General features: G+C 50.7%; 1 protein-coding gene across 5 annotated transcripts in view; it reads right to left on the bottom strand.

Annotated features, from left to right (window-relative positions):
• The window catches only part of ARHGEF7 (Rho guanine nucleotide exchange factor 7), a 1715641-nt gene that overhangs the window by 392381 nt on the left and 1298844 nt on the right, over window positions 1–24416 (bottom strand). The window lies entirely within an intron of this gene.

Here is a 24416-nt window from a genome sequence, read left to right as displayed (position 1 = left end):
TTCATCTTGTACACCACCTTCCTGATGAGTGGAGTTGGTGGAAAAGCGTACGCAAACATCCCTGACCAGTTCATCCACAGGGCGTTCCCCTGGGAGTCTGGCTGGGGGAACCTGGATGCAAATCCTGGGCATTGTTTGTTTTCGCTTGTGGCAAATAGGTCTATAGTGGGGAAACCCCACTGAGAGAAGAGATCTTCTACGATATCTCTGTGAAGGACCCATTCGTGTTCTTTTGGGAGGGAGTCTCTGCTTAGGCCATCCGCTAGGGAATTGAGCTCCCCTGGAACATGTTGTGATGACAGGAAGATGTTCCGTCTGAGTGCCCATATCCAGATTTTCTGGGCAAGCTTGGACAGATTTGGCGAACGAGTCCCTCCTTGTTTGTTCAGATAGAACATGGCTGTCGTGCTGGCCGTCCGGATCTGCACCGACAAGTTTAGCAGATGGGGCTCAAACGCCCGAAGCGCTCGGAATACTGCCAGAAGCTCTAGCAGGTTGATGTGGTTCTTGGCTACTGAGTGAGACCAGAGACCCTGAGCTGTGTGGTGGAGAAGGTGAGCTCCCCACCCAGTCATGCATGCATCTGTAGTTACCACTGCCTGTACTTCGGGATCGTACAAGGGTTTTCCCCTTGCGAGATTCTCTCTTGTCCACCAGTGTAAGCTCTGTACGAGTGTTGGCGAAACGACCACTAGATCGTCCCACTGACCACTTGCCTGAGACCACTGTTTCGCCAACCATTCCTGCATGGGACGCATGCGCAGACGCGCGTGGGGGACCAGGTAAATGCATGACGCCATCATGCCCAGTAACCGCATTGCTTTGCGTACCGTTATTTGTTGACCTGACTGATAATGTGGAATTTGCAGTAGTATATTCCGAATTCTCTCTTCCGAAGGGAAGGTCAACCCTTTCTGAGTATCTAGGATTGCTCCTAGGAACTGTTTTGAGGTGCTTGGCACCAGACTTGACTTCTTCTCGTTGATAGAGAAGCCTAATTCGTGGAGGAGGTCGATAGTCCTCTGAATGTTTGACCTGCAAATTCCTGGGGTTTCCCCCGTTATGAGCCAGTCGTCCAGATAAGGGTACACTGGGATTGCCTCCCTGCGTAGGTGTGCAGCTGCCACCGCCAGTACCTTGGTGAATACCCTTGGTGCTGAAGCTATCCCGAAGGGCAGTACCTTGAATTGGTAGTGGCGACTGTCCACCTTGAAGCGCAAGTATTTTCTGTGCGCTGGGAGCATGGAAATATGAAAATAAGCATCTTTCATATCCAAGGTTGCCATGTAATCCCCCTTTTTTAGGAGGGGGATTACCTCTTGTAGCGTGGTCATACAGAATTGTTGGGGCTTGACATACTTGTTGGCAGGCCGTAAGTCCAATACTGGGCGCATTGTCAAATCTTTCTTTGGCACAAGGAAGTAAGTTGAATAGATACCCTTGTTTACCTGGTGTCCTGGGACGAGTTCTATCGCGTCCTTTTCTAGCAGAATGGCGATCTCCTCGAGAAGGATCTTCTGATGTTCTAAGGAGTGTATTCTTTGTCGTGGAGGGTGGTTCCGGGGACGCTGCAGTAATTCTATACAATATCCTGTGGACACTGTTGACAGCACCCATCTGTCTGAGGTGATCCCTTCCCAAGCCTGGGTGAAGTTGGAAATGCGTCCCCCTACTGGGGTTGCGTGAGAGGGGACCCTGAACTGAGCGTCACTGCTTTGGTGGAGGCGTGCCACCTCCCTTGTTGGGGCTGCCTCTGCCTCTTCCACGACCTCTCTTGTTACCCCTGCCGTAACTTTGGGTAGACTGCTGGTTGTTGTTCCATTGTGTACCCTGTCCTTGGGCATAGTTGCCTCTTTGTGAATTTTGGCCGCGTGGGCGACGAAAATTACTGTTCCCCCTCTGGTTAGGGGGTTTGTTGGTAAATTGGCCAAGGGATTTGAGAGTCTCGTATTCGTCCTTGGCATTTTTAAGTGCGTCTTCGACCGCTTTCCCAAACAATAGATCGGGTTCCACCGGCTTGTCTATTAATGAAGCCTGGGTTTCTGTTTTGAACCCCGACTGCCGTAACCACGCATGTCTCTTGATAACAGTACCTTCTGCTATCAATCTTCCTGCGTTGTCCGCGGCGTCGAAAGTTGCTTTTAATATGCAACCAGACACGGCTCTCCCTTCTGCCGAGATCCGAGCCAACTGGCCCTTTAACGGTTCAAGAGCAGAGGCTATGAGCGCCGCGACCTCTTCCCATTGATGGCAGTTGTAACTTGCCAACAGGGTGGTGGAGTTTGCAATCCTTGCTTGGTAGGCGGACGTTGAGGCTACCTTCCTGCCAAACCCGTACAGTTTTTTGCTCTCCTTTTCGGGAGGAGCTTCTGACGACGATAAGGGTGTCCCAGACCTCTTCCGAGTGTTGGTAACCACTATGGAGTCTGGTTTAAGATGTCCTCTTATATAAAGAGGGTCAGTCTTGGCTGCCCGAAAAAGTTTTTCAACTCTGGGGTTGACGGCTCTGGTGAGGTTAGGATTCACCAGGGATGGATCTATTCTGCGTTGGATGGATTTATTTATTTATTAATGTGATATAGTTTAGTACATACATACAAACTTTACACATATTCCACATAAAAAAGCGTAAAACAGTAAAAGAAATAAATAGGTGATAATTAGGTATTCATCCTCATAGAATCCTATAATCATATGATATTTCAAAATGTACAAGATTTACAGCTATATAGCCTCCCATAAATACCTAAATAAAATACATAAACATCTTTGTTTAACTATGTTTCTTGAACAGGTGTAGATAAGAGAAGGGATAGACAAGCATGCATGTGCATTTCCCATTACATAATTAATACTCCATGGCTCCCTCTGTGGGTTTGTAGTGCACAAGCAAAAGCGTCCCGCCATACCTGGTATAGTGCCATATGTAGTTTTGGGTTAAGGGTATTGATACATTGTATCCAGAATTCTGCTTGTTCTATGAATTCAGGGTTATGCACAAATCTACCAAGGTGTTTGATATAGCTAGCTCTCATCCCAGTACACGAAGTTAGAACATGTCGAGCAGTTTCAAGTTCATTGGGCAGATCACAGATTCTACAATACCTCTCCGTTTTAGCTAGACCCATCTCCTGACCCCTGGCCGCCAATATTGGGAGATGGTTAATACGAAGGAGTAGAAGAAAGCGCCTCAGTTGATCCGACGGACAGAGGTTTAAATAAGGCTGCGCCTTCATAAAAATGTAGAGAACGTGTGAGACAAAGCTGTAACTTTTCAGTCCTTCAATGTGAATATAATTACATTGCCAGTCCCATAGCTTGAGACGGTACGCAAAATTGTTGAACAAGCAATTGTTTTCTCGACCCCACTCCGGCTGCCAGCAGGTTTCCTCACTTAGTTTTTCCATCTGGGTTTCAAAGTTTTTCAATTTGCCTGCCTCCATCTCCCTGCTGATACTAATTAGGAGGCCATTTCCAGGGTCGTTCTTAAGACGGATATATAATTCCATTCGTTTTTTCAAAACCATGGCTCTGAGGGAACCAACTCCTAGTTCCAATCTAATCAGGGCCATGGGTATACATTGGGGGAGGCCGAGGATTTTCCTCCAAAAATTACCCTCAACCAGCTGTAGCCATCCCAAGTTCATATTGTAGAGGGGATCAAGCCCATAGGTGACCATCGGGGCCAGACATTGGATATACAAGGAACAAGTTACTTACCTGTAACTGTTGTTCTCCAGCATGGGTCTGGCATGGATTCACATGCTCATGAATATTCCCCGTCGTCAGGCTGGGAATCCTCGGTAAAGAAAAAACCAGTATCAGTTTCGTTTCTGATCTGTCTTTCGTAGCAATAACCAATCACTGGTCTCTGCGTCATACTGACCACAGCCAATGACTGCCCTCTACCTAAGCACCGCCTCTGGCAGCCATCTTCAGATTTGGAAGCACGTGAAGTGGCAGTATGACCAAGTGAAGAGCCGCAGAGGGGTAGGCGGGAGGGTTCGTATGTGAATCCATGCCAGACCCATGCTGGAGAACAACAGTTACAGGTAAGTAACTTGTTCCTTCTCCAGCATGGGGTCTGGCATGGATTCACATGCTCATGAATAAAGAATACATAGCAGTACACACATGCACAACCACGGGAGGTGGCAAAGGCTCAACATTAAGCATCACATCAACTCAACATTAAGCATCTTACCTCCTCACCAGGCTCACCTCAGGCGAACAGGTTGCGCAGCACTGCTTGGCCGACCCTGGACTCCTCCCTGGAATCCCGGTCGACGCAGTAGAATTTCGTGAAGGTGTGCGTCGACCTCCACGTAGCAGCCCTGCATATGTCCAGCAGGGGCACACCAGATAGGAACGCCGTGGTAGCTGCGATCGCTCTGGTGGAATGGGCTCTCGGACGGCCAGGCAGCGGTCGGTTTGCCAACCGGTGACAGTACATGATACAGCCGGAGAGCCATCTGGAGATGGAAGCCTTCGAGAGAGCCTTCCCCTGATTGACAGGTCCAAAGTTCACAAAGAGTTGTGACGTCTTCCGAAAACCCTTCGTGCGATCCACGTAGAACTTCAGCGCTCTAGCTACATCCAGCGAGTGCAAAGCCCTCTCAGCCGGCGACGAAGGCGACGGGAAGAACACAGGTAACACCAAGGGTTCGTTGAGATGGAAGTCCGACGGTACCTTGGGCATGAAGGAGGGGTGCGTCCTGAGCACTACCCTCGTGTCGTGGAAAGTCAAGTACGGGGCCTTGCAGGAAAGGGCCTGGATCTCTCCCACTCGTCGTGCGGAGGTGATGGCCACGAGAAAAGCTGTCTTCCACGATAGAAACTTCAACGGGGCCGAGTGCAGAGGCTCGAACGGAGGTCCCATGAGCTTGGTCAGCACCACGTTGAGCTCCCACGCCGGGGCCGGAGCCTTCACCGGCGGGAACGATCTGAATAGTCCCTTCATGAACTCTTTCACCAGACGATGAGACCACAAGGACGTCCGCCCCGTGGTTCTGGTGTATCGGGAGATCGCAGCAAGATGAATCTTGATGGACGCGTGTGCCAGTCCAGCTTTGGCCAGCGTCAGCAGGTACGGCAGTACTTGGGGAGCCGTAATCCGTAGAGGGTTAATCTTCTGTGCGTGGCACCAGACAGAGAACCTCTTCCATTTGTGTCCGTAGCATTTAAGAGTCGAGGACGCCCTGGCCTTTGCAAGAACCTCTCTGCAATCGGCCGGTATGTCGTATCCTCCAAACTCTAGCGCTGCAGGAGCCAGGCCTGCAAGTTCAGCGACTTCGGGTCGTGGTGGAGGATGGCGCCTCCTTCCCTGGAGAGTAGGTCTGCGTCCGCCGGCAGCTTGATCGGCGGGGACGCTGACAAGTCCAGAAGGTCCGGGAACCATATCTGCCTCGGCCACGCAGGTGCGACGAGGATCATCCTGCACCGTGACCTCTTGAGCTGGTTGACGAGCCGGATTAGCAGAGGCAAGGGAGGGAACGCGTAGAGGAACAGGCCCTCCCAGGGGAACGAGAAAGCATCGCCCATGCTCCTCGTCTGGGGAAACCTGCTGGCGAACCTCCGGCACTTGGTGTTCGTCGCCGTCGCGAACAGGTCGATCTGGGGTGTGCCCCACCGTCGGAAGAGGCGATCCACCAGATCCTGCCGTAGTTCCCACTCGTGGCACGAGCGCAGCTCCCTGCTGAGTGAGTCGGCGATGGTGTTTTTTATCCCTGCCAGATGAAACGGCACCAGAAAAATCCCTTGGGCGACGGCCCAATGCCACAGGTCCTGCGCCTCCTTGGACAGCGCTGGGGACCTGGTTCCGCCCTGTTTCCTGATGTAAAACATGGTGGTGGTGTTGTCGGTGAAGATCCTCACCACCTTGCCCTTCAGGGACGGAAGGAAGGACCTGAGGGCCCAAAACACTGCACGGAGCTCCAGGACGTTGATATGCAGGGACTTCTCCGTCGGGAGCCAGAGTCCCCTCGCGTGCAGATTTTCGGTGTGCGCTCCCCACCCTTCCAGGGAGGCATCCGTGGTCACAGTCTCCTGGTGGGCTGGGGTCTGGAAGTCCATGCCCGCCGTCAGATGCGCGCGGGTGCCCCACCACCGTATCGCTCGCCGGAAACTCTCGTCGAGCTTGATCCTTTCTTCGAAGCTGCCCGTCGTCTGGATCCAGCGCGCATCCAGGAATTCTTGCAACGGGCGCATCCGGAGCCTGCACATGGGAATGAGGTAGATGCAGGAAGACATCATCCCGAGGAGGGACTTGATGGATCTCACTTTGGCCGCGTCGGCCACCAGCATCCGTTGCACCTTGCCCAAGATGGTCCTGGTCCTCTCCTCCGACGGGGAGGCCAGAAGGGACACTGTGTCGAGCCTCGCTCCCAGAAACAGTGCGACTTGCGCGGGCACCAGGTGGGATTTGGTGTAGTTCACGGAGAATCCCAGGTCCGTGAGGAGTTGGACGGTCCTTGCCGTGTGGACCACGGCGAGCTCCTTCGTCTTGGCGCGGATGAGCCAGTCGTCCAGGTAGGGGTAGACGTGAATCCCCTCGCGGCGCAGCTGCGCCGCCACCGGTGCGAGGCACTTGGTGAATACCCTGGGTGCCGACCGCAGTCCGAAGGGAAGGGCTTTGAACTGGTAATGACGCCCTTGGACCACGAACCTGAGGAATTTTCAGTGCCCCTTTAGGATTGGAATGTGGAAGTAGGCATCCTCCAAATCCAACGACGACAGGAAGTCTCCTTCCTCCAGTTGACCCAGGACGTGCTGTAAGGTGACCATCCGGAACTTCTGCGCCTTGATGAACTTGTTCAGCCGTCGCAGGTCTAGGATGGGGCGCCATCCTCCCGTCTTCTTCTTCACGAGGAAGTATCGCGAGTAGACTCCGGAGCCCCGAAGCCTCTTTGGGACGAGTTCGATGGCGCCCTTTCTGAGCATCGCCTTTACCTCCAGGAGAAGTTGAGGGACGTGAAGTTCTCTCCTGGCCACGGGGGGGACGCGCGGGCACCTTCTTTGAAACTCGAGCGCGTGGCCCCGGGCCAGGGCGTCCAGCACCCAACGGTCGGTGGAGATGGACTCCCACACGCTGACGAAGCCCGCCAGCCGGCCTCCCACCGGGGTGCTTCGGTGGGGGCCCGACCCCACGGCCGGTTCAATCCTGCTTGGACGCGGCCTTGCCGCCTTGACCTCCTTGGCGACGACGGCGGGGTCCGCTAGACTTGCCTCGTCCTCTGTAGGCCTCTTGCGACGACGAGCGGGCCGCTTGACGGTAGGAAGCGAAACCGCCACCGGAACCTTTGGAGGCGCCCTTGCCTCCGCCGCTCCGAAAGGGCGTCCGTCGTTGCTGCAGGACTCCCAGGGCCCGGGCCGTCTCAGTATCCGCCTTGATGGCCTGGAGGGAATCGTCCACCGTCTTCCCAAACAGGTTGTTCCCGTCGAAGGGCATGTCCAGGACTCTGGTCTGGACGTCCTGCCGAAAATCCGTAGCTTTGAGCCATCCACGACGTCGAAGGCAAACGCCGTTGCCTAGCTGGCGGAACCCAGCGTCGGCGATGTCCGTCGCCACGGTGATGGCGTGGTCCGAAGCCACTTCACCTTCCTGGAGGATCTCAAGGGCCTCAGCCCTCTTGTCGTCCGGCAGAAAATCCAGCAGGGGAGCCATCTTGTACCAGAGCTCCCTGTCGTAGCGGGCCACGATAGCCAAGGCGTTGGCCGCTTTAATCGTCGTCGCTGCCGACGAGATGACTCTACGTCCCATAGCATCCAATTTCTTTCCCTCGCCGTCCGGCGGGGAAGTCGATGTGGAGGCCGCACCCCCCCCCGCTTTCTTCCTGGCCGCCGCGGAGACGACGGAGTCCGGGGTAGGCTGCGCCCGGAGGCATAGGGGGGCCGTGTCCGGGACCCGGTACTTCTTCTCGTACCGGTCTCTTCTAGCTGGCGTCGTGGAAGGGTTCTTGAGGAGGGAAAGGCCCTCATCCCAAATGTCGTCCAACAGAGGCACTGCGAGGACCGTCTTCCTCTTGGCCTCGCGCCGCTGATAAAGGAAGCCTTCCTTTTTCTTCTCCTCGGGGCAGAGTTGAAAAAGCTCGGAAGCCCTGGAGATCATGGAATGGAAAGATCCGATCTCGTCGGGCGGAGAAGCCCTGGTGGGGGGCGACGACGGAAAATCCTCGTCGTATGCCTCGTCGTCCGTACCCGTCGCTGCCGTGTCAGTCCCCGTATCATCCCCTCGGGTGGACGGGGAGGAGGGCTGGACGGGGCGCGACGGTTGAAAAGGAGGTGGAGGATGGATCCTTCTTTTCTTGGCAGGGGGAACACCAGAAGGTCCCGGTTCTGGATCCCCCGACGGGAGAGGTTCCTCCGTCGGTAACGGTAGCCTCGTCCTTATCTCAGTGCATAAGGACTGTATGGCCAACAAAATGGCCGCCGAGTTGTCTCGCGGCGCTGGCAGAGGGGAATCCGACGGGCGAGCAGGGGCCCCGTCGGCATCCTCGACGATGTCGTCGTCGTCGCCTGCGTCGGGACCCATTCCGACGGGCTGGTCTTGTTCCACGCCTAGGCCGTGGCTTAAGACCTCGACCAGCTCTTCTTCTGAGGTTGAGGCCGAATCTACGACGACGCCCTGCCCCCCCTTCTTCTCCACGGAGGGTTTCACGGGGGTCCTATCGATGGGCATAAAAGAAGACTCCCTCCGAGGAGGCAGGGAGATTCTGGGCCCTGAGGTCGCCACCACTGGAGTAGCCTCCACAGGCTGGGCCAGGGCCGCCGCGACCGTTTCGATAGAGGGCTTGGTCGGATGGATCAAGGCCTTCACCACCCTAGGTGCGCTCACCGCCTTGTCTTTGAGGGAGGGGGCACTGCCACGCTCCTCCTCTGCCTTCGAGCTCGACCGGGGCCTCTCCAGGAGCTTCGCCGGGTGCTCGGCCTTCCTCTTACCCGACCCAGAGCGTTGGCTCGTGGTTGATGGTGCCGGGGAGGGTGCGCCCTGCCTGGCGCCCGTAGAGCCCGACCGTTCGGCGCTCCCGGTGCCAGCGGACTCGCGGTGCTTGGCCTTATGTTGGGCCCCCGTCGCCGGGGCGCCCTTAAAGGTCTTAGAAGACCGCTCGGATTTCTTCTTCTTCTCGCCAGACGGGCTCTTACCCTGCAGCCAGTTGGCGAGACGTTGATGACGGTCCTTCATGGTCCGTTCCGACATGTTGCCGCAAAACGCACAGTCCTTCTCCACGTGCGTTTTGTCCTCATGAAGGCAGTAAAGGCAGAAAGAGTGTTCGTCCTCCTTAAAGACGTTCTGCAGCTGGCATCCAGGGCAGACCCTGAACAGCTTTCCGGGCGTCGAGCTTCCCTTCTCCTGGGCCATCTCCGAGACCGGGCCTGAGAAGCTTCTGGAGTCCTCCGAAGCGTAGCTCGACGAAATCTTCACCCTTGAGGGGCACAGATGAATCCGACACGGGTCCCCGTAGATCGGATGTAGGATCGGTGGAGCTTGAGGCTCTTTGACCGAAGAATCGAAGTTTTTGTGAAAAAAGCGCGAAAAAATAGCACTAACGCTCGAGAGCAATAGCACGAGGATCCCAACACATGAACGTGCGGTAAAAATCTGAAGATGGCTGCCAGAGGCGGTGCTTAGGTAGAGGGCAGTCATTGGCTGTGGTCAGTATGACGCAGAGACCAGTGATTGGTTATTGCTACGAAAGACAGATCAGAAACGAAACTGATACTGGTTTTTTCTTTACCGAGGATTCCCAGCCTGACGACGGGGAATATTCATGAGCATGTGAATCCATGCCAGACCCCATGCTGGAGAACTGTCGTGCCGCCCATATAGAGAAACCACTCCGTTCTCGCGTGAATTTGTATATGAGTGCTGTAAGTTGAGTTGCTTTTGTTCTGCGTAATTGAATACAAGTAAGATAATTTCCCTTGTGATTAAATTCAACACCTAGATATTTATAGCTGGGGGTATAGTTAATTTCAGTCACTCCTATCATCATACGGGGTCTGGCTACATTTCCAGCTGAGAACAATAATAGATTTGTTTTGCTGATGTTGATCTCAAGTTCGTTGGCCTCCGCATAATCCCACAGCTGTTTAGCAGATCTTAGGATCCCATTAAAGGTATGGTCAAGGATCACTAAATCATCTGCATATGCAAGCATGGGACAATGACTAGGGCCAATCTTTGGTGGGCAGTTGTTGATTCCCTGTAAGCATTCTGGTGCATCAGATACGAATAAGTTGTACAGAGTGGGGGCTGTGACACAACCCTGCTTCACTCCTCTGGTCTGGGGGACGGGTTTAGTCACTGCCCCAGCGTTATCTAATCGAACCTGTACCGTATTATTTGTGTGTAAGAGTTCTAAATAATAAAGTAAGGTTTCAGGGCATCCCAATCTACTGAGTTTCTTCCATAGGAGAGAACGATTCACCGAATCAAAAGCAGCCCTAAAATCTATAAAGAGTGCATACAATGGTGGATTAGAATGTGTTAAGGCCTTAATTCTCAATGTATTCATTATGAATAGATTATGTGTGGTCGAGTATCCAGCCCTAAAGCCACATTGAAATTTATCCAAAATGCCCGCGCTCTCAACCCATTTTAGGAGTTCACTAAGTATAAGAGCAGCAAATATCTTGCCAGTGCAATCCAACATGGACAATAGCCTATAGTTTTCAGGTTCGGTTCTATTGCCTTTTTTAAATACAGGTATAAGGATTGCTGTCTGCCAAGATGGTGGTATTTGGCCCTCACATAGAATCTTCCCAAAAAGTATTTTAAGTAGGCAGGCCCAAAAAAGGGGATTTCGCTTCAGCACCGCATTGGAGAGTCCATTAGGCCCCGGGGCACGGGACGAATTTAACTCCTCAATTCGGCTTTGAAGCTCTTTAATAGTTACCACAAAAGGGTGAGCTTTAGGTTTCATATGCACCGGGTTGTTAGTAATATTACTAATCCCACCATTACGCTTTTCCAGATAAGCGATCCATTCAGTGTTACCTATAGGGTTGACCATATAAGTGGATTTCTGTCCTCTGACTTCACCTAGCATAGACCAGATCTTCCGAGTGTTTCTACTACACAGTGTGCTGACCATGTGCTGCCAATTTGCCAATTTTCTTGACCTTTTGTGTGTTTTTAGCCACCAACGATAATCATTTTTCACTTTCCTCAGCTTAATGGCAGTTTCCATTCTAGTTAGAGGGCCATTTCTAATCCGTCGGATATCACTTCTAAGCTTTCGCTTTCTATCTCTAATGTCCCTATCATAAACAACCTCTTTCACGGAATTTCCCACCATCTTTCGCATTTTACAGGAGCCGTGTTTACCCGAGAAATCACTAATCCATTTCTCAATTTGCACTGGTGACATATGATAGAATTGCTTGATCAAATCAGGGCCCCATTCTTCCATAGCCATAGTGGCCTTTAATATATTTTTATCCGACCAGGAAATACGATTATGAGAGTGGTTGCTCAACAAGTGCCCCAGATTGACTTCCTCCCTTTTGTGGGCCGAAACTCCCATAGTTAGAATCAGGGGGTCATGGTCACTCCATTCACATTCTTTTACCACCATATCACAAACTATCAGGGCCACCTCCCAGCTAGTGAAGATGTAGTCAAGAGTACTTCCCGATCTACTGTTTCTCCAAGTATTCCTGCCAGGCCTGTCACTTTGTGTGCGCCCATTAATTATTTCGAGTTCCCAACAGCCAAAAAAACCAAGCCAACCCTCCCCCTCCTTATCCGTAGACGGTAGGTCCCATAAGCTATTCTTGGATAAGAGAGGGTTGTTACCAGTGCCTCCACCATTGTTGATATGACAATTTAAATCCCCAGCAACAATAACAAGGAACTTCTCATTGTTTGATCTCCATTCAGCAAAAAGTTCATGCATGGTTTCTTGGATAAGTTCTCTTAGTCTTGCACCTGGGGGATTGTAAATATTGACTTTTAGTATTCTTTCACTTAGTCCTTTTATATTGAGAGTCACTTCAACGGCACATATATAATCACAATTAACCGCTGGTATCTTTTTACTCAGGATCTTGTTAGTCACTCCAATAGATAGACCCCCGTACGGGCGCCCCCGCTCTCCTTTTTTCGCCAGCGTGTGATATGTCATATACCCGTCGATATCCATGGGAGATGTCCACCAAGTTTCTTGCAATAATATAATAGGGTAGTTGTTGATGAATGCCAGAGAGCCCTTATCCGAGAGAAGATGCTGATGTCCATGGGTGTTCCGGCTCAATAGTAAGCAATCTCATGGTTGCCGAAGCACCATCGGTAACGAATCTGCTATCCATTTCAGAGTACTCTGAATATCAGTTAATTGGACCTTCTCCTTAGGTGGTTGCGGGGGTCTGCCCATCTTATTATCAGATGTCCCATAATCCTTGCTGGGCAAGCATGGATCTTCCTTATCTTTATTCGCATCAACTTCCACACCAATCTGCATTAGAGATTTCTTATGTGTTCGAATCAGCTGTGCCGATGCTAGCACACTACAATGAAGAGCAGAAACATTTGGATTGCGCACCTCCAGTGGTTCGACAAACAGGAAGTCTTCCGAGCGTATAACACGCAACTGTGGTATCATGTGTAGTTTAGCTAGTACTTCCGTCCTTGTCAGCCATACGTCTCTTTTTTTCTGGTGCAGATTTTTGATTATGCAGATTTTACTTGCACCGGTGTCTTCCACTTCCTCCGATTCCTCTCCCCCCACGGATACACGGACCTCTTCACCATCCGTTTTTTCAATTCGACCTGGTGTCGAGCATTTAGTCGATTCACCGATGATACTGATCGATAATTCAGAGTCCACGACTTCATGGGCCATGCTTTTAGCTTCATGCAATGGGTCTGGAATTATCCAGCCTGATAGAGATCCCATCCCCTTTCTTGCACGTTTCCTTGCCTTCCGACCCCTTCTCTTGCTTTTTTTTGATCGAGCAGCCGTGGGAATGGTAGCCGGTAGGGGGGAGGCGATTTCTACCACTGCGTTCTTTGCAGCATCTTGTTTCTGTTGTCTGCGTTGCTTTTTGGTTAAAGGTACTGCCGTATTAACCTCCTCGGTCTCCTCCGGGTTTGTTATGTCCGGCTGATCCGTAAATATTGGAGCTTCATCCATTGCAGGGGGTATTAATGATGTCGGATCCATGCTCCCAGTCAGATTCGTTGTCCTCAATTGCATGATGGTGTTAGTGTGAATCCTCCCACACAACTGTAATAAAATTTTCAGCGCAAATTGGAGAGATGCCATGGAAGCCTGCAACTCTGCTATGGCTAAGCCATTGGAGTCTTTCGGCATCCCATTGCACAGCTCGCCCGTGTGGTCCAATTCTTCAGGATCCATGAAGAGACTGGGGGATGCAGACAGTCGTCCCATCGTTGGTTGTACTGATGGGATGGGTGTGGGCTGAATGGAAAGTATACCTGATAGATCAGAGATTGAGTTGCCTGTGCAGTTATCCGTGCATTTAGGACTGGGGATCTCTATGTCCTTTTGTTGCTCATTATGCGCCGGATTCAGGATCTGCGCTTCCACCACAATTGTGGGTCTTTCAACTGAGGTTACTGGTCTGCCTAAAGTTGCCATTGATTTTTGGATAGATAAGCAAAGCTCCAGTAATGAGTTATTGTCGATGTCTTGATAATTGGTAGAGTCTAAAACGTCACTGTCATTATGAGTGGGCGAAAGAGTCTCCTTTTCTGGTGCGGCAATATCCGCCCCCGTATTAACTTTGGGCTTACCCTTCCCAAACATGGCAGGAATAGTACGTTTTTCAGGTATAACACTGTCCCCATTTACTGTTGCCTTATTTGCGATCTTAGGGGGTAGTTTCTCCACTTTTTCATTATTGCCTTTCCGTAGGTTGTACCTAGTGTTTCCTGTTTTTGTTTTAGTCATTCTCCTTACGGAGCACACCACCGCACGTCTGACTGGGGGGTATGCCGTAAATTGCGATAGAACTGAGATCGTGCTATGCAGGTTATATATCGGTCACCGATATGTGTCGTAGCCCACTGTGACAGATTGAGCAATGATAGGGATCAAAGAGGTAGAATCGCCCTCCGCAGTCTCCCGGCCCAACTGCCGTCTGTGTGGGTGTATCAGGTTCCTTACCGCTCTTCCGGTGCCCCTTATGTAGATCCTGGAGGGGTTTAAGGTTCTCGTCCACCGCCGTCCACCGCTGTCCACAAGTGACCACAAAGGACCACTTGTCCTCCCACTTCTCCACGCGCGCTCCGCGCTGGAAATGATGTTAAGTAGAGTTGGTAGCTGCTCACTGCTGCAAAGCTCCGCCTCCAAGTAGTGTTCAGGGAAAAAATACTCAGCGCACCACAAAGGACCACTTGTCCTCCCACTTCTCCGCGCGCGCTCCGCGCTGGAAATGATGTTAAGTAGAGTTGGTAGCTGCTCACTGCTGCAAAGCTCCGCCTCCAAGTAGTGTTCAGGGAAAAAATACTCAGCGCACCACAAAGGACCACTTGTCCTCCCACTTCTCCGCGCGCGCTCCGCGCTGGAAATGATGTTAAGTAGAGTTGGTAGCTGCTCACTGCTGCAAAGCTCCGCCTCCAAGTAGTGTTCAGGGAAAAAATACTCAGCGCACCACAAAGGACCACTTGTCCTCCCACTTCTCCGAAGTGGGAGGAGAAGTGGATGGATTTAAGGATAGGAATGGTCTGAGCGACCGGCCTCCTCTCTCCCACGAACTCTTCTGCGAAGTCCCTTTCCTCCTGTACACCGTGGGTGTCGATGTGAAAATGTTCTGCTGCGCGAGCGAGAACCTCATTAAGGAGGGGCTGGTTATCAACTGGCGAGTCGGTAACTGGAGCTTCGCTCTCTACCGGGGAATCTACTCTGTAAATTTCCTGCTCATTTTCTACCTCCTCCAGGTCCTCATCATCCGCATAGTATTCAGTCCCGGTTTGTTCCTCCATAATTTCAAACTCTTGGTTCCCTACAGGGAAAGGCTGTCCTTGGTATCTGGGGTGTGGAGTAGAGTATGGAGTAGAATAATGCTGCACCTCTAAGGGTTCAGCTCTTTCGAACCGGGCCTTCTTACTTAGGGGGATAGGATCAGAGGAGCCTGAGGGTGTGGCCCCTTGAGGGTCATACGAAAGGAAATGTTCTGGGTTTTTGTCATAAAAATCAGCTAAGGAAGACATCCTTGACATGACCCTGTCTATGTCTTCACTGGACCATTCTTTGGAACAGGGTATGACTTTAGTAGGCAACTTAGAGGACTTATCAAGGGTACCCTTGCTGGATGTTGATGTCCCAGTAGATTTGTCTGTCTGCTTAGGGTGGAAGGATGGTCTTACATGGGTGGAAGGCTGTGCTTTCCGCTGTTTCCCCCCCTCCCCGTGCGTGGAAAAATGTTTTCCATGCCCCTTGGAGGCCCCAGAGACTTTAGACGCCTGGCGTCGAGAGTCGGGAGAGGTATCTGTGTGTTTAGAGCGTGGGGCCTCGCTGGTGTTAACTGCGGCCTCGGTCTCCTGGAGCGCGGCCTGGGGGTGGAAGTCGTCTTCGTCTTCCGACGATCGAACTTCCGTTAATCTAGGGAGCGAGGCACTCTTGGCAAGAGTGGATGATTGCCTTGCGTCATGAGGCGATCTCGATCGAGAGCGCCCAGAGGACACCGAGTCGGACCGTTCTATCTGTGCCTCTTTCCGAGAAGTCGACGTCGTCGAGGTTCGGTTGGACTTAGTGTGCTTTGTGTGTGTAGGGTGTGTAGCGCTTGCGTCGCCGGGGGTCTTCCCCATAGCCGCCCTGCCGGACAACCTTCCGAGGTCGGGGACCTGCGCTCGGCAGTCTTTCGACGCCGTAATGTCCTCGCCGTCCGAAAGTACGGCGTCGCTGCCATCGCTGAAGGTGCCCTCCGCTGCCATGGCCGCCTGCCTGGCGTGGTGGGCCCAACGCTTTGTCGAACGGTCCTTAAGTGTCTTAGGCTTAAACCTACTACACGCTCTGCAGTTCGCTTCGGGGTGGTCCCTCGGCAAGCAGAGATTGCACGTGGCGTGCCTGTCGACCCAAGGGTATTTGCGGTTGCACTTGGGGCAGAATTGGAAAGGGGTACCCTCCATACGCACCTTGAGGCAGCGGGCTAGTAAGTGTAGGAAATATATAAGGTGTACCTATATACCAAGAGTGAAGAGTATGTACCACCCCCCACTCTCCCTACTTGCAGGGCCGAGGCCAGCGGCCTACTAGGCCCGGGCTGAGGCCAGCGCCTACTAGGCCCGGGCCGAGGCCAGCGGCCTACTAGGCCCGGGCCGAGGCCAGCGGCCTTCCGAGGCCCAGATCCGTCGTGCAGCAGCCGACGGACGATGTCTTCTCCAGCCGTCGTCGAGTGTTGAGGGTCGACGTTGGGGTGGGGAAGGATGTCAATAAATCATTTTAAACTTCAATAATTAGCAAAAGTATGGCTAAGGCCAGGGGACTCCGCAAGATGCTTCCGACCAGTATGGCGGAAAAAAACAATCTGAGGATCCTAGACGCGTGAGGGATCTTGGGTACAGTGGACGTCACACTAGGGATAGTATTACTGGCACGCCTGTGTCAACGCCCATTTTCGAATTTCGAAAAACAAACTGTAATACTCCGCAGCTTCCACTAGATGTCGGCCTATGCACAGCATGTGATCTAAGCAGATTCCACAAGCCTCAGAAATATATATATATATATATATATATATATATATATACACATATACACACACACAATACTCACCATAATCTTATTACTGATGCTTGTATCTGCTTAGATTCACATGCTTTGCATAGACCAACATCTAGTGGAAGTTGCAGAGTATTGCACTTGACGTTTTCGAAGTTCGGAAAGGGACGTCGACAGGGCGTGACTCTAATACTATTCATAGCGTGACGTACCCTGTACCCATGATCCCTCATGCGTCAAGGTCCTTCAGATTATTTGTTTCTGACAAGAGGGAGTGTAAATTGTAAATGTGAAGTGTAGTTAGAGACCATGAGGTTTGAACGATCTATGCTTCTTTCTCAGGCGTCTTCTACTTCCAGAGGGGAAGAAAGGCGGGTGCATGTAAATCTAAGCAGATACAAGCATCAGAAATACGATTACAGTGAGTAATGTATCACTTCTGAGGCTTGTGGATCTGCTTAAAATCACATGCTTTGCACAGTTTAACGAGCACTACTAGAAGAAGGTGGGTTGTTATAAGGTAGCGCTGCAAAGAGATTATTTGATTATTTAGCACAAATTGTCCCACCTGTGCATCATCCCTAAAATGTGTGTCGAGACAGTAATGTTGGTTGAAGGTGTGTACTGAGCTCCAAGTAGCAGCCTTGCAAATGGCCTCTAGTGGCACATTTGCTATGAAGGCTAAAGTTGCTGCAGTGCCTCAAGTTGAGTGTGCTCTGGGCTTAAAAAGCAATGTTATCTTAGCAAGAGAGTAACACAGTTGGATGCAGTTGACAATTAATTTAGAAAATCGCTGCCTTAGAGACGGGATCCCCTTCTCTTCCAGAGGCTACAGACACAAAGACGCAATCTGTCTTCCTGATTGACTGTCTTTTGAAGGTAGAACATAGCAGCTCTGCGTACATCTAGTGTATTTAGACTTTTTTCGCTGCGTTTGTTAGATTTTGGAAAAATGCAGGAAAAACTATAGTTTGATTTACGTGGAACCTTGATATGAACTTGGGTGAAAAACCGAGGATGTGCGTGTAGCACCACCTTGTCTTTATGTATAACTACACAGGGGTCTTGTGAAGACAGAGCTTGTAGTTCACTGTACCTTCTGATCGAGGTAACGGCTATAAGGAAGGCCGTTTTCTATGTAAGATGTTTAAGGCTAGATTTGTGCATAGGCTCGAAGTGGGCCCCCATGGGCCTTGTGAGTACGACTTTGAGGTCCCAGCCGGGAGTAGGATTAGAGAATACCGTTTTTTGATGCCCTCCATGAAAACCTTGACTACGGGCAACTTCCACCACAAAACCTTACTGTGAGACGTGGTGTAAGCTGAGAGAGCCACTAGGTGTACTTTAAGTAACTAAAGATTGGTTTGGATTGAGAGACTGTGTTCTGCACCATAACACAAAGCATTTCCATTTGTTAAAATAGCAGTGCCTTTTGTTAGGCTTGCATGTCTCCTTGAGTATTGCCATGCACCTTTGGTCTAGGTTAAGGTGACCGAATTCTATGACCTCAGGAGCCGAGCTGGTAAATTCAGCTTCTGAGGGCACGGGTGCAGCGCTGTTCCCTGATGCTGGGTCAACAGGTTGTCCGTGCAGGATAGTTTCATGGGAGGACACAGGGACATAATTTGTAGGTTTGAGAACCAGGTTGGGCGGGCCCACATTGAAGCTATCGGGATCAGTGTTACTTGTTCCCGGTTTAGCTTGTGGACTATTTTGTTGAGAAGGGGTGTCGGGGGCGGGGGAGTATGCAAATTTCCCTGACCAGTTCATCAGAAGTACTTTCCCCTTGAATCCTTTCTGGAGAAACCTGGATGCCTAATCTTGGCATTGCGCGTTCTCTTGGGTCGCAAAAAGGTCTATTTCTGGGAACTACCAATTAGAGAAGACGTCGTCTAGCATGTCTGTGTTTAGTTGCCATTCGTGCTCTGAGGGTATTGTACTCCTGCTTAGCATGTCTGCCAGAGAATTGAGTTCCGCAGGAACATCTTGAACTACTGGGAACATGTTGTGATGTAGTGCCACCGCTAGATGTTCTGGGCTCGTTTGGACAGCCCTGGAGAATGTGTTCCCCCTTGTTTGTTTATGTAAAACATGGCCGTGGTGCTGTCTGTGAGGACTAGGACTGTTATTTGAGCTAGCTGAGTCTTGAAGGCTTCAAGTGTCTTGAGAACTGCAAGTAGTTCCAAAAGTTTGATATGTATCGTGGTCAGTGCTCGTGTCCACAGGCCATGAGCAGTATGGTGAAGGAAGTGAGTGCCGCACCCAGTCATAGACGTGTCTGTTGTGACAGTGGCCTTGATCGCTGGTGTGTGGAAAGGTTGTCCCTTTAGCAGATTTTTTCTCTTCCACCACTGTAGCGAATGAACCATAGGTTGTGAAACTACCACTAGATTGCCCCACAACCCACTTGCTTGCAACCATTGTTTCGCTAACCACTCTTGCATTGACGCATACACAGACTGGCATGAGGCACTAGGTAGATGCAGGAAGCTATCATTCCCAGCAGGCACATTGCCTTTGGTACCATCACCAGACGACCGGCTACGTACCGAGGTGTTTAAAACCGCATGTTCTGGACCCTCTCTTCGGAGGGGTTGACTAGCACAACGTCTATTTTGATTAGTTCCCCCAGAAATTGCTTTACTTGGCTGGGCACTAGACTTGACTTCTTCTCGTTTATGGAGAAGACCAATTGGAACAACAGATTGATAGTTTGCTGTGTGTTTTGAAGGCACCTCTGGGAAAGAGTCCCCGGTAATTAGCCAGTCGTCTATGTAAGGTTACTATGGAACGGACTGCTTTTGAAAGTGTGTGGCCACCACTGCTAGGGCCTTTGTGAATACCCTGGGGGCTGATGCAATGCTGAATGGCAGCACTTTGGATTGGTAGTGCTTGTTTCCCGATTTTAATCAGAGGTATTTTTTGTGTGCTGGCAACATTGAAATATGAAAGTATGCATCTTTCATGTCCAATGTCGCCATGGAATCCCTTATCTTTAATAGTAGGATGACTTCCTGCAACGGTGTCATCCTGAATTTTTGTGGTTTGACAAACATGTTTGCAGGGCACAGGTCCAGCACTGGGCACATTGTTAGATCCGTCTTCGCAACAAGGAAATACATTGAATAAATACCTTGATATTGCTCTATGAAGCTCACCAGCTTGTTGGCTCCTTTCTGTAACAAGATTGTGATGTCTGAGGATGTCGAGGTGTGCAGAGGTCATGTGTCCGACGCGAGGTGGATGGTGGCGAGGACTTTCGAGGAACTCCATGGAGTATCCTTTGGCCACTGTATCGAAGACCCAGCAGTCTGACATGAATCCCTCCCATTGCTGGGTGAGTATTATGTGACCCCCGACTAGGAAGGCATGGGAGGGAATGTGGATCATTACGTCATTTGGTGGCAGGGGCTGCTGCATCTCTAGAGGCTGCAGCCCTGCCTCGTCCATTTACGTGGGGAAAGCCACTCTGCTGGAACCGATAGGACGTCTGAACGTGTGGGCTATAGAAGGAGGCACCCGACGGGTTTGCTTCGGCTTGACCTTGTTTTCCTGAGCCTGAAAGTTTTGGCGTGTGTTGAACGCTCCCCTTCGGAGGAAGGGCCTGTTGGAAATCTGCCCAAGGGTATTGATGATTTCATGCTCATCCTTGGCGGTCTCCAGCTGGTCGTCGACAGCTTTGCCAAAGAGGAGACCCTCCTCGATGGGCATGTTAATCAGGGCCGCCTGTGTATGTGGCTTAAATCCTGAGTCTCTAAGCCAGGAATGGCTTTTAAGGAGGGTTCCCTCTGCAATGACTCTTCCTGAGGTGCCTGCAGAGTCCAAGATATTCTTCAAGATGTTTTGGGGGACCGGTTTTCCCTCAGTGGCGATCTTAAGTGCGGAAGGTTGTCCTCGATCTTAAAGCAACCTCATGTCCTGGTGATGATTGTCCTACTGACATCTTCAAAGACTCATTAGATCTTCTTGTCCCCTGGCTCACTAGGCTAATTCATCTATCCTTCGACAAGGGTATTGTTCCTACTTCTCTGAAGACCGCTTGGATCCCTCCATTGCTTAAATAAGACAACTTGGATCCCACAATCGGACAACTACAGGCCGATAACAAATGTGGCTTTCATTTTAAAATTTCTTGACAAATTAGCCTGCATCCAACTTCAGGCTCATGTATAAAAATATAACATCCTAGGCACAAGACAATTTGGCTAAAGAGCACGGTACAGAAACTGTCATGCTTAATCTTAAATTCACCTTGGCAGGCATGGCAGACAAACATCACCACACACTGCTAATGCTGTTAGACCTCTATGCAACCTTCGATCTTGTGGATTACGCACTGCTGGTGACAAGGCTCGGAGAGGTCGCCAATTGCTCCTCCTCTGCCTCCAACTGGATTTCCTCTTTCTTGGGACCCCGCACTGTACAGGTTTGTGTGGGGAGCAATCACTCTACCCCCATCACACATACCTGCAGTGTCCCTCAAGGTTCCTGCTTGTCGCCGCTCCATTTAACATCTACATTTGGCCGGTGCTTGACCTGCTGAACAGCCTGAGTGTCCAATATACAAACTATGCCGACGACACCCAGGTTGTTCTTCAGCTCAGTGGACATTACAAGCAGGACCTTACCTCCGTCAACACCATATATGATGCCATACAGAAATGGATGGCCCACAATTCCTTAGCCCTTAATTCCAAAACTGAACTTATGATCGTTGCTACCAAGAACAAATGGAGTAAGCTCACCTCCAACTATTCTGACTTCTTGATTGCGGATCACACTATCCCAGTCCTGATAACGGTGAAAACCTTGGGAGTAATCTTAGATGACGAATTGTCTATGAAGCATCATGCCCCTTATATTAGGTCAGCTTGCGGTTTCATCAACAATCGCATACAATACATTCGACCTTTGATTACTGCTGAAAACTGCGCTTTGTTCTCTACCACACTTATTAACTCAAGGTTAGACTACTGTAAGAGCCTCCTGGTTGGCACTACCTCTTTGAACATCAGAGCCCTTCAGGTTACAGAAAATAACGCTGTACGTACCATTTTTGAACTTACCCGTCGAACCCACATTTCCACATTCAGGAAACCCTACATTGGCTCCCAGAAAGGCAAAGAATATCCCACAACATTATTACCCCAGCTTATAATTGCCTATCCTTCTCAAGTCCAGTCTATCTATCGGATCGTAATAAGAGTCGTTAATAATAATAATGAGTCGTTTTAGCAGCACAATCTTCGAGGTCCAATCACCTCTTTGGAACCCTCTTCCTGCTCCCGTACGCCTTATTGACAACTATGATTCCTTCAAAAAAGCCATTAAAACCCATCTCTTCAATCTTGGTTCTGACTGAGTATCCCAGTTCTATGCTCTGGTCCTTCTCTGCTGGTTTGTCCTGTCTCGTTTTGTTATGCGTGTACCCTGAGGCCTACGAGCATGTGTGCGCGGTACAAAAATAAATAAATAAAAAGGTGGGACGGGCCGTTCCGGTAATAAGTCTAAATGTTGTGAAACCTCATCCCACTGGGTGCTGCTGTAGCTAGCAAGCAAGATGGTGTTTACTATACTAGTAAAGTACACAGCAGAGGTTGATATATGCTTCCCCAGCAAATACAATTTCTTGCACTCCTTGCTAGGAGATGCCTCGGAGGTTGAGAGTGGAACACCAGCTCTCTTCCTTGTAGTGGTGACCACCAAGGAGTCCGGATTAACGTGTCCCCTGATGTAGAGGGGATATGAAGGAGAGGGCCTGAAAGACATTTCCACTCATGGGTTGACCGCTCTAGTAAGGGAGGGGGGTAGACAGGGATGGAGAGACCTTTTATTTTGATAGACTCCAGAAGAGGTTAGCTTGACTAACGGGTTTCTTCTCGTTGAGAACATCCTCAACGAAGTCAGTCCTTGCAGGGCGCGATTCATCAGTGTTTATGCCAAAGTGATGAGCAGGCTTCTTCAGCAGCTAATTGTAGAGAGGCTGGTCCGTAATGGGAGAAGAGTGACTGTCCTCAACTCCGGAGGGGTCGACAAAGATGAAGTCTGGTTCAGCCTGGTCCTGCAGGTAAGTATCATCACCAACTTCACCGGGGTCACCTTGATCATCAGCCCACATGTCCTGGTCAGCTTGTGTAGACTGCATGTCCCCATAAAAAGAGCCTTGTGAGGGCTCCCGGGCGGTAGGGCTGGTGCAGGAAGAGAGGGTGCCACTGGCAATGGAGAAGGTATGCAAGGCTGCTCAGCAGGTTTGAGGAGAGGACAGCTTGCTCATTGAGTCCACAAAGAATGACATTTTCCCCATGGTGTCCTCACACTGTGACTGGGTTCAGGGGGTAGCAGTCAGGATGTAGCTTGGTGCCACAGGGGTGACCTTTGGCACAGGAGGTGCCTCTGCCAGACAAGGGGCATTGGGTGTGTTCTTGGGGCTCTCCCTAGGGCGTTTATTGTGAAAAGCGGAATCCAGAGGTGAGGATTCTTCTTCATAGTCCCCAGAGGTCTGAGAAGCCTGTTGACCGTGAGCAGAGGGTTCCCTTATTGTGTTTTTCTGAGTATAAGTGTGATTTGTGCTTTTTCGGCAGCTGTTTTGGTTGGTCTGCCTCAGCTGTCGAGCAGTGCTTATGCGCACCCTTTGCCAGAGTGTGGGCATGATCGCCATGTGGTAAATGCTTAGGCTGAACCACAGCAGGCGCGATCAGCATGAGTTCGGTGGGCCGGGAGGCACCAACCAACGGTGCGCAGCCCTCAGTCAATGAGGGACGGCTTGGGGGGTGTTCATGGGAAGAAGAGTGCAGTTAGGCCGGGGTCGCCTGAGGCCTTCCTCATAGCAGCATGATGAGACTGCCTTTTGAGGCAGGGAACAGGCATGTGTGAACTAGACAGTTCTGCTGTAGTGTCTTCGATATCCGAATCAGACACTCGGCCTTCGTGGTCTGATTCGAAGATCCCGGCAGCGGTCTGCGACTCAACAGACAGGGCGTATGACAGCTGCCTTCTGCGTTCCATTAGAGTCTTGGGCCTAAAGAGCTTGCACGCAGCACAACTGGATTCTAGATTGTCACGTGGAAGGCAGTGGTTCCAAACTCTGTTCGTCTACCCAAAGGAATTTTCTGTTGTACTTAGGACAAAACCTAAAGGGAGTATGCTCCATAATGGAAGGCAGACACAGAGGCAGCAAGACTAAGGTAGAAGGGGCAGAAAAGGGGGGTATGCATTCTCTAAATAAGAAAGGATCAGTCCCCACACTCTCCCTATTTGCTGCGCCTAAGCTTGTTGTCAGCGCAGATGTCTGGCGAGGAAGCCGGAATCAGCCATCAAACGCAAACGACAAGAGAAATATTGAAGAGTTTGAACTCTTAAGTAGCGCACAGCTACGGACTCTGCTAAATAAGGACTTGCCACAATGGTGGAAAAAAATTATCTGAGGGACAGGGAGCATCACACTAGGGATAGTATTACAGTCACGCCCTGTTGACGCCCCTTTTCGAACTTCGAAAAAACTTCATGTGCAATACTCTGCAGCTTGCACTAGATGTAGGCCTATGAAAAGCATGTGATTCTAAGCAGATCCACAAGCCTCAGAAATATATATACATATACACAGATGAAATCACTTTCGGTGCAAGAGGTGCCAATGACACCATGAAGAAGTCTGTGTGGAACCGTATGGCGCTACTCAATGGCTCTTCGAACATTTTCCAGACACGTTAGCACCTGGCCAGCACTTAGATA

The sequence above is a fragment of the Ambystoma mexicanum genome, chromosome 7p (genome assembly GCF_040938575.1).
Source record: "Ambystoma mexicanum isolate Mex_15411 chromosome 7p, UKY_AmexF1_1, whole genome shotgun sequence".
Taxonomy (NCBI): Eukaryota; Metazoa; Chordata; class Amphibia; order Caudata; family Ambystomatidae; genus Ambystoma; species Ambystoma mexicanum.
The sequence above is the reverse complement of the archived record's forward strand: the minus strand, read 5'-3'. Positions and strand labels throughout refer to the sequence as shown.